Genomic DNA, 10,691 nt, shown 5'->3' with positions numbered 1-10,691 from the left:
TTACATTCTCCTCAATTTACTGGCTTTACCTCCTTCTGTTTCTATGAACCAATATTGATAGTTTTTTTTATTCCTGACTTAATAGATCGAGACCCTCCGATACCATGTCTGATCAGTATCGCTCAGCCCCACCCGGGGGCAGGAATTAGGTGAGGCAGAACACCAGGCAAGCCTGGGAGCAGGCGGCAGACACAGAAGTCAGGGCTGGTGGTGTTACTGTTTTATTAATTCCTGTCTTCCTGGCCTGTATTTTCTTCATCACAAAACTATGTTGGCCTCAGAGTTGCCATAATTGTGTTAGGATACCATTTAAAATGATAAGGAAAAAGTCTGGAGAGAGAAAAAAAAATAGAATACAGACAGAGATTATGTCTAAGGGATGAGATGATGATTTTTATATTTTTCTGTACTTCCTGAACTTTTTTTACAATGAGCATATATTACTATTTTTAACTTTCTTTTTGAAATAATTATAGATTTATAGGAAGCTGCAAAAATAGCACAGAAAGGTCTCATATACCCTCCACCCAGGCATGTATTACTTTTATAATAAAATTTGCCCCTCCTCTGCTCATGCTCTCTCCCCTCCCTCCTCTCTTTTTCTTTCTTTTTCTCTCAAAATAAATAGACTTTAAAAAACAAAGAGTTCCTGGAGCACCTGCGTGGCTCAGTCAGTTAAGCGTACAACTTCAGCTCAGGTCATGATCTCACAGTTCGTGAGTTCAAGCCCCGTGTCGGGCTCTGTACTGACAGCTCGGAGCCTGGAGCCTGCTTCGGATTCTGTCTCCCTCTCTCTGCCCCTCCCCCACTTGTGTTCTGTCTCTCTCTCTCTCTCAAAAATAAATAACATAAAAAAATTTTTTTTAAACAAAGAGTTCCCAATGGCCAAATCTGAGATAATCTGAGCAACAAATAATCATAGTAATGGATTATAACCCATAGGAAAAAAGAAACCATCCACAAGTCCATACTGATTTAAGTAAATATTTGAATAAATAAATAAGAAAGTACAGTTCTTCTTTTTTTTTAAAAAAGTGTTTTTTAAAATGTTTTATTTATTTCTAGGAGAGAGAGAGAGAGACAGCGTGAGCAGGAGAGGGTCAGAGAGAGAGGGAGTCACAGACTGAAACAGGCTCCAGGCTCTGAGCTGGCAGTCAGCACAGAGCCCGACGCGGGGCTCAAACCCACGAACCGCGAGATCATGACCTAAGCGAAAGTCGGACTCAGAAAGGGGAAAACAGCCAGGGAAGTGGCCTTGGACCATAATCACCGCTTCAGTCACATGCAAACATACCGAAGCTCCGCAGCGCACAGGTAGATGTTTAACAAGCCACCCTGGAAGGGCAGGGACTGATGTGTAAGCTTTCTCCCATTTCCATGGTGTAAACGTTCTCTTACTCGGGCTGATTTCCAGAGGCCAGTGGGTTAATAGCTGTTTATGAAATTCCTGAGTATTTAACAAGGCACTCTTGGAAACCGGTATGAGCCAGGTCCAACACTCCACTGTACGAGCCAGTTCCACAGCACTGATTTGGCACCTTGGGTATCCAGCAACACACAAGATATTAAGCAAGCGACTCCCACGAGATGGACTATTATTAATATCTATATACAAATGACAACACTTAGGCTCCATACAGATAAATAATTTTCTCGGGGCTACAGAGCAGGAATGAAAGCAAGCAGGGGGTCAAATTTGAGCCTCTAGACCCACACTGGTCAGTATGGTAACCACGAGCCACACTTGACTATTGAACACTAGATGCATGGCTGGCCCCAGCTGAGACGCTGCTGAAAGCATAAAACATACACCAGGTTTCCGAAGACTTTGTTAGAAGAAAAAAGAATGTAAAGGATATGATTTACATATTTTTTCTAATTTTTTGTTAATGCTTATTTATATTTTGAGAGATAGAGCATGAGCAGGGGAGGGGCAGAGAGAGAGAGGGAGACACAGAATCTGAAGCAGGCTCCAGGCTCCAAGCTGTCAGCACAGAGCCCGACACGAGGCTCGAACCCATGAATCACGAGACCGTGACCTGAGCCAAAGTCAGAAGCTTAACCGACTGAGCCACCCAGGAGCCCCCCATTTACACATTTTTACATTGACCATATGTTGAAGTGATAATATTTGGGATGGATTGAGTTAAATAAAATATATTCTTGAAATTAATTTCATTCTTTTCTGAAGTGGCCAGGAGGAAACTGTAAGTTAGATGTCTAGCTCACATTATATTTCTAGGAGCATTGACTCTAGACTCTTGATCTAGTGCTCCCTCCCAGAGCACCAGGCATGTCTCATAGTCAGGGATCCACAAATCCCTGCAGAGTCTTGTGTTCGAGAATGCACGTCCGCATGCCTGTGCGCACACATACACAGCCCCTCTTGTGGACAGGACAGCTCGCACTCTCTGCTCCCTCCCCATGAACACTCACCACTCACTCCTCAGAGCCCCTCAACCGCCATAAAGGTACAGAACCCCCACACCTGTCCACAGCACATCCTCCTGAGGACCTTACCTCTGCCAAATGACCTTGACACCTGGACAGAAATGCCCCCCCGGAGCACCTGCTGGGGGAGCCCCACACAGATCACTATTGCTCTGTCTGGCTGGGTGGTGGGCAAGGGGCAGGCAGCACATCTCTTGCCAGCCTCGGTTTCTTTGGGGAGCCCTTCCGAGGGAAGGATATGTACCTTGGTGCTGCAAAATTACTGCCCTTGTGTAACAAGAGGAACAGCTCGGGTGTTCAAGATGAAAGTAGCTTCTTTTTAGACCCAGCTTTTCTCCAGCCTTCTTCCTGAATGTTCCAGCTTGCTATGACAGAGGGGGCCAGATCAGAAGCCCACTGCTGCTGGCTTCTCAGAGAACTTGCACACCTTTGTGCAAGTGCGTGGGGGTGTGAGGGTGGGTGAGGAAAGCAGGAAAATCATCATGTTCTCTGTCGGCCTCCCCTCTTGCCTCATTCACAAGCCCGCTAGTTCGGCAACCCGCTGCTGTGCTCTGGCCTCACCACGCTGGTTCCCTAATTTTTAGAAGTCAGGCTGTTTCAAGTTCACAGCCATTGGGCATCTCTGAAGGGTTTTGTTTTTTCTTCCTTAAGCATAAAAACCCAGACCTCCTGGCCCAGGTGACATTAATCTGACAATTACATGGAGGTAATTATCCAAATGCAGACTTTGGATTCTATAAACAGACACTGTCACAGCCCCCACTGTGGCCCAGCAAGACCGTGTTTACCGAGGCCTCCGCAACCCCTGGCATCCGTCACAACAGCCAGTAAGGGTTTATAAAGACTCATCACAAAACACAGGTAGGCTCCGGAGATACAGCCTTCCTGCTTACAATTGCTTAATTAGATGGAATATTGCCTGCTGGATTCCAATCAGGTGAGCTTCCTTAGACACATCTGACTAGGAGAAGGCCCAGGGCTGGTGGGGGCAGGGCAAGGCTGAAGATTCCAGAAGCTGCGGTATGATAGGATGAGGGCTGCGTTAGAAGTGTCGGCTGTCAGAGGTGCCTGGGGGGCTCAGTTCTCTAAGCGTCTGACTTCAGTTCAGGTCATGATTTCATGGTTGTAGGTTTGAGCCCAGCATCAGGCTCTGTGCTGACAGATTCTGCGTCTCCCTCTCTCTCTCTGCCCCTCCCCTGCTCACGTTCTGTCTCTCAAAAATGAATAGACGATAAAAAAANCTGACTAGGAGAAGGCCCAGGGCTGGTGGGGGCAGGGCAAGGCTGAAGATTCCAGAAGCTGCGGTATGATAGGATGAGGGCTGCGTTAGAAGTGTCGGCTGTCAGAGGTGCCTGGGGGGCTCAGTTCTCTAAGCGTCTGACTTCAGTTCAGGTCATGATTTCATGGTTGTAGGTTTGAGCCCAGCATCAGGCTCTGTGCTGACAGATTCTGCGTCTCCCTCTCTCTCTCTGCCCCTCCCCTGCTCACGTTCTGTGTCTCAAAAATGAATAGACAATAAAAAAAAATTTTTTTTAAAGTGACTGCTATCTCCTGAGTCACACTGCCTTGACTTAGTTTGAGACCAGGACATATGGCTGTCCCTCTGGGCCTTTCTTCTTCCCTCAGTAAAATAAGATGTTGGTGGGTTGGCCTCCTACAGGCTCTGCAAGATCAAGACTGGAAGTAGCTGAAAACCCCAATTCAAACCAGTTTGTCACTTGTTATTTCACGTAACAAGAGAAAGAAGAGGGTGCCACTCAAGCAAGATACAATCAGCATTTGAAGTCATCAAGGCCCAGGTTTCTTCTCTGCAGAGCACCATGTGACTAGGCGGCTATTCCAGATGTCACATCCCAATCCCTCTCTGAAGGGAGAGAGACCCCACCTCTCCTACAGCCTCTTTCCCAAAGGCTCCTCCCAGAGACCTCCCCTCTCGCATCTCATCGGAGGAGCTTGGTCACGTGACCAGTCCTGAGCCAATCATTGATAATGGACACCGGCTGCCCGATGGGTTTAGAACCACTGGGATTTAACCACAGTCACCTTCCTGCGACTCGGTAGAGGGAAGATAACACCAAGAAACACTGAGCTTCTGTTTAAGGAGAAGGAGGTGGTGGGTGTCAAGCAGACAACAGGGCCTGCTGTAGACACTATTTACATTTAAATGGAAAACAGGGCAGGTCTGGTCCTGTCCAACCTCTCCTAAATCCCCCATTTCTCTCTCCCTCCTTTTTATCCCTCTATCCTAGCTATAATTGCAGAGAACATAAACCAAGTCTATTCAATTAAGACTGTATTTTTAGGAGTGCTTGGGTGGCTCAGTAGGTTAAGCATCTGACGCTTGATTTCAGCATCAGGTCATGATCTCATGGTTTGTGAGTTCGAGCCCCTTGACCAGCTCTGGGGATTTTCTCTCTCCCTCCCTCCCTCTCTCTGCTTCTCCTACGTCCTCTCTCTCTCTCTCTCTCTCAAACATAAATAAATATTTTTAAAAAAGACTTTTTTAAAGTGCACAGCTGCANTCAGCATCAGGTCATGATCTCATGGTTTGTGAGTTCGAGCCCCTTGACCAGCTCTGGGGATTTTCTCTCTCCCTCCCTCTCTTTCTCTGCTTCTCCTACGTCCTCTCTCTCTCTCTCTCTCTCTCTCTCTCAAACATAAATATTTTTAAAAAAGACTTTTTTAAAGTGCACAGCTGCGCCTTCAACCAACCTTCAAGGTGCAGGCTCACCCCCTACACCTCACCCCCTCCTAACACCACCCCCATCAAGGATTTCCTCCTTCCTTGAACAAATGCACTACCCATTACTATCCACTCCTGGAATCTGCATTTGCCTTCTCCTTCCCCTCCCGGCCAGAGCCCACCTGCAGACTTGGCATCTCCACCCCCAGGAAGGAGTGTCCCTAGAAGCAAGAGTTGAAGGAATTCTAGGGATCCAGTATTAAGGTACTCTGGTTGCCACGTCAGCTTTGACCTTGTGTCCCAGTGGGATAACAGGGCTTCTAACTTGTGCCCTGCAACAATAACGACACCCAACAAGTCCAAGCACTGTCTAAGCATTTCGCATGTGTTATACTAAACCAGCATCAGTACTTTTCCGGTCTTACAGAGGCCACTGAGGCACAGAGAAGTTAAGTATTTGCCCCCATTCAAAGAAAAGAACGCAGCCTCCACCTCTCATTGAGGAAGTGACAAACTTTTAGAACAGCACATGGAACTAAACTATTGTTGGAACCATTTTTAGAAATACAGTCCACCACACCGAGCTCTTTTTTTTTTAATTATTTTCAAGTAATTTTAGAATTGCGTAAGAGTTGCAAAGATAGCACAAAAAATTTCTACAGGCCCGCCATCCAGGTCCTTCTATTGTTAACATCTTACATAACTGGGAGACATTTATTACGGCCCATTTAGTCATTAGGGTCTCCTTAATTTCCAATCCTTGAGGTTTCTCAGTCTTTCCTTACCTTTCATGGTCATGTTACTTTTGAAGAGAACTGGGTCAGATGTACCCTCTCACTTTGATAAACATCCACTCTCACATTGTGCTTCAATGCTGTACAAAATTTAAAAAGTAAATAAAATCCCATGACCCCTGTAAAAAGCAATAAGGAAAAAAAGCTTGTTTAGAATGAAGTCAGGAAGCCGGCAGGAGGGGCTCTCGTCCCCTATTGTTCATCTTCAATTGTGGATCCAACTGGACGAGATGTACCTTGCACCCCTCTCTCTGCCCCTTCCCCATTCTCTCTCTCTCTCTTTCTCTCTCAGAAATGAATAAAACAAAACGAAACACAATAACATGAGACCAACCAACAATGTGAATCAAAAACAATAAGGTATTTCGCCAGGATAAAATATCTTAAACCCAGATGCACGTTGCTTTGGCTTCCGCTGGTGGGGGGTTTTCAGAGTCATGCTCGCACATCACCTGATCTGAGGCCGGCCATCCTAGTCCGGAGAAGGCACACCCTGAAACAGCCCACCCTCCCTCAGGGTCTGGGTGCATTTAGACACATCGCGTTTCCGTCTCCAAGCTGCAGGTACTCTCATTCCACTGGTCCCTCTCTGTAAAGAAAGAAACCCTTTTGCTTTCAAATGGGATCCAACAGTTTAAGATCTTAAGTTTAAGATCTTAACAGTTTAAGTTAAAAAACCCGTCTATTGAAGTTTGTGTCTTCCTTTGGTCTCTTGGTAAGACAGATTTGGGTTTTGATTCTTTCAAATTGAGAAATCTGCCTTGTTCTGTAAGATCAGAGGTTGAAGGAGTTTCTCTCTTTTTTCCCTTTGTTTCCCTTTTTGAAGCCCCAGGGGCACCGACTGTTGAGGGAGTGGGCCCCGGCTCTCCCAGAAGCACCACGCAAACACAGCCCACATGTGCTCCCCACCACTGGGTTCCAGCACCTTCACGGGGTGCCACCCCCATCCTCACCCGTGATGGGGCGATGCTGTGCCTGACAGATAAGAGGGGCTCTTCTTAATGGACCCCAAACGCCTGGGTTGTTTAATGGAAGGAGCCAGTAGTGACCCCGCCTCTAAATTGCCCCATGACCTTGAACAGGTTGCTGAGCCTCTCAGATCTGTGTATCAGCTGTAACATGTGAGGTCGTGCCGGATTGGGCGTGCTGGTCCACATTCTTCAGACTGATGCTGACACAGCAAGAGACCACTATGCTCCGGGTCCTGTACTCACCAAACATGTGGAAGGAGTACAGTTTAAACGTTAAGAATAGAGGGCTGTGGAGAGCCTGGGCGGTTCAGTCGGTTAAGCATCCAACTTTGGCTCAGGTCATGATCTCATGGTTTGTGAGTTTGAGCCCTGGGTCGGTCTCTGTGCTGACAGCTCAGAGCCTGGAGACTGCTTTGGATTCTGTGTCTCCTTCTCTCTCTGCCTCTTCCCCACTCATGCTCTGTCTTCCTCTCAAAAATAAATAAACATTTAACAAAAAAAAAGAGGGGTGCCTGGGTGGCTCAGTCAGCTAAGCCTCTGACTTCAGCTGAGGTCATGATCTCACCGTTGATGGGTTCAAGCCCCTTGTCGGGCTCTGTGCTGACAGCTCAGAGCCTGGAGCCTGCTTTGGATTCTATTTCTCCTTCTCTCTCTGTCTCTCCCCTGCTCACACTCTGTCTCTCTCTCTCAAAAATAAATAAACATTTAAAAATATTTTTTAAAAGGATAGAGGGTAAACTCTACTACTCATGAGATGTGTGGCTTTGAGCAAGTCAGATAACCTCTCTGTGCTTCATTTTCCTCACCTGGAAAATAGGAGATAACAATATTACCTATCATGGAGGACTCCTGAGTGGCTCAGTTGGTTACATGTCCAGCTCTTGATTTTGGCTCAGGTCATGATCTCACAGTTCATGGGATCGAGTCCCACATCTGGCCCCGTGGTGACAGTGTGGAGCCTGCTTGGGATCCTCTCTCTTCTTCTCTGCCCCTCCCCCCATTCGCTCATGTTCTCACTCTTTCTCTCAAAATAAATAAATCAACATTAAAAAAATAGATATTACCTACCATGGTAGGTAGAATAGTGACCCCAAAGATGTTCACATCCTGACCCCCTAATCCCTAGAATATGTGAATATGTCACATTATAATACAAAGGGGAAGCAATCAGCTGACTTTGAAATAGAGTATTCTGGATTACCCAGGTGGGCCCAATGTAATCACAAGGTCCCTTAAATGTGGAAGAGGGAGGCAGGAAAGTCTATGTCATAGTGAGAAGGACTTGACTGGCATTGGTAGCTTTGAAGATGGAAGGGGCCATGAGCCATGGAACAACGGCAGCCTCAGAAGTGGGAAAAGGCAAGAAAACTAATTCTCTGCAAAGCCTTCAGAAAAGAACACAGACTGGCAGACATCCCAATTTTAGCCCAGTGAGACCCATTTCAAACTTCTGACATCCAAAACTTCAAGAAAATGAAAATGTGCGTTGCTCTAGGCTATTAAACTTGTGGCGATTTGTTACAGCACCTGTACGAAACTGGCCCACCTAACTCACAGGGTTGCTGTGAGGATTATAAGAGAAGCTGATGGACAGGCAGGAATACAGTGAGGTTGGTTGGTGTGCAGAGGTGGAAGCTGTCCAAGGTGGTGTTGAGCTCTGCGCATTCCCTCTGACCGCCCCTGTCCACCCACCCCTAAACAGAGAGCCCTGTACCTTCAGTGCCTTAATTACGTTGGAACCCTTCTTTATAATCACGCACCCGATGACTCCCTTCATCATGCTGAATTCTGAATTGCACTTGAAGTGGCTTGTGCAATGTTAGCCCTCTGATTAGCTTCTTTCCGAGCTCCAAAATGAGGCTAATCAGAGCAGAGGAAAGATCTTACCAAGTGCCCTGGGAGGGAGGTGAGGGCAGGGGATCTCGCTATCATAATTTTCTAATTAAGGCTTTAAGAGCTTTTAAGGAGCCAGCTCATATCGCCTGGGGCCCTCCTCCCCAACCCCTCCATAAGCATGAGTTCTCAGACTGGCCTTTCTAGGATCAACTCAGCTGCCTTTAGTACCCCTGTCACCTTGGCCTCTCCTCCCCTGAGATTATAACCCAGCTGTCAGTCTATCCGGCCAGCCCCTGAGATTCGGATCAGACTCTCCTGCTGCTTAGTCTGTGGGGCCCCAAGTCCCCTCCAAGACCTTGGGGATTTTCAAGCGGGGTCTGGTTTTCCCATGGTCACATCTGCCCAGAGGAAGATTTATAAGGAAGCTAATGAAGTTTACATTCCAGAGCCACTCACCCATGGGAGACCCTAGAAAAATGTTCACGTAGTCATATGCTCAGGTAAATTGTCAAAAGTTTGATATGTTTATATTCTTTTTCTTTAAGGGGATCCCCCCCAAACTGTAGGAGCCTCAGGTATTATGAAATTTGGATCTGCCTCTGCACCTAGGCCCCTGGCTCTGTGCCACAGGGCACTCACCCCCGCACAAAGTTCAGCTCTTTGTGTCCACCCCTAAAGATGTCAAGGTGTTACTGAGTGTGGTAGCTTTCTCTCAAGTAAGTATTTGTGAGCATATGCTGGCGATATGAAGAAAGGGTTTATAACTTAAAACTGGCCTGGGCTTTTCTAAGGTTGGAGTGAGCACACCCAAGGGCCTGGAGTATAACACAGTAATGAGGGTGCAGGGGGGAACCTGAAAGCAGAGGTGACTGGGAGAAAGGGGATTGGCTGAGAGCCTTGATTTAACAAAACAACAACAACAACAAGGTGTGTTGGTTGAGATGGTGGTCTGAGGTCCATTTGTCTCCTGACCCTTTGGAAATCCCCAGGACTTCTGTCCAACTGAGTAACACCCACAAGGGACCATTCCCTCCTTTATGCCCATCTGGACCCTCACAGTTGCTCATGGGGGTTCCCCTAATACTTCAGCACATGTTTTTGTTTCTGTATCTGTCTCTGCCCCCACAATCCTCTGCCTATTGATGTCAGGACAATATGTTAATTTTTTTTCTGTTCCTCCTCATTTCGCGTGGGCCCTGGAACAATAAACATTTCCTGAAAAAAATCCTTACTTAAGAAAGTGACAATATTAGCAGTTATCCCATAGAGTGATTTTATAGATTGAATGAGATAATCATCGACAGATCTTAGCACAGTTTGGCACAGACGAAATACTCAAGAAGTGTCTCTTGTTAACATATATTTTTCTAAGTTTATTTATTTATTTTTGAGAGAGACAACATATGCGAGTGCACAAGTGGGGGAGGGGCAAAGAAGGAGGGAGAGAATCCCAAGCAGGCTCCGATAGTCAGCACAGAGCTTCGGGACATGGGGCTAAATCCTGAGATCATGACCTGAAATCAGGGGTCTGACACCCAGCTGATTGAGCCACCCAAGCGCCCACCTTGTTCACATTCCTGAACGAATGAATGAGAGGCTTTGGTTTCATTCATTAGCACAAGCCTTTTCAGAGGCTTGGAATTCCTTTCTCGNCAGGAGCCCTTTATAAAGGGGACCCTACTGGGTGGCAATGTGGAGCGAGAACGGAGAGTCGGGTGCTGAGACTCAGATGTATTTATAATTAGGAGGAAAGGAATAGAAGAGGGGCTTCCGGAGAGAGAAATTCAGCTGCAGACGTCAGAGACATGGTATCTAGGACGCCAGGGAGGAGAGAATGCCAGGAAGTGGGGTGGAAAGGGTCAAGGAGGACCCAGAGGAAGACTGAGAAAGGTGGACAGGCTGGCGGTGGAGGCTGAGTGACTGGGAGGAGGTGCAGCTGTGCAGGAAGCGGGGGGG

The 10,691-nt window shown here is 46.9% G+C and overlaps 1 protein-coding gene across 2 annotated transcripts in view; it reads right to left on the bottom strand.

The window, feature by feature from the left end:
* Window positions 1-10,691, bottom strand: part of LARS2 (leucyl-tRNA synthetase 2, mitochondrial) — a 236,287-nt gene that overhangs the window by 162,821 nt on the left and 62,775 nt on the right. Inside the window, exon 3 of one of the 2 annotated variants that reach the window (XM_077776920.1) lies at window positions 5,920-6,047. The exons of the other annotated variant lie outside the window; for it this stretch is intronic. The gene's annotated coding sequence lies outside the window, so the exon portion shown is untranslated. The remainder of the gene's footprint in view (window positions 1-5,919; window positions 6,048-10,691) is intronic. 2 annotated transcript variants of the gene reach the window in all.

The sequence above is a fragment of the Crocuta crocuta genome, unplaced genomic scaffold, assembly GCF_008692635.1.
Source record: "Crocuta crocuta isolate KB4526 unplaced genomic scaffold, BGI_CrCroc_1.0 scaffold77, whole genome shotgun sequence".
In the NCBI taxonomy this organism is placed as follows: Eukaryota; Metazoa; Chordata; class Mammalia; order Carnivora; family Hyaenidae; genus Crocuta; species Crocuta crocuta.
The sequence above is the reverse complement of the archived record's forward strand: the minus strand, read 5'-3'. Positions and strand labels throughout refer to the sequence as shown.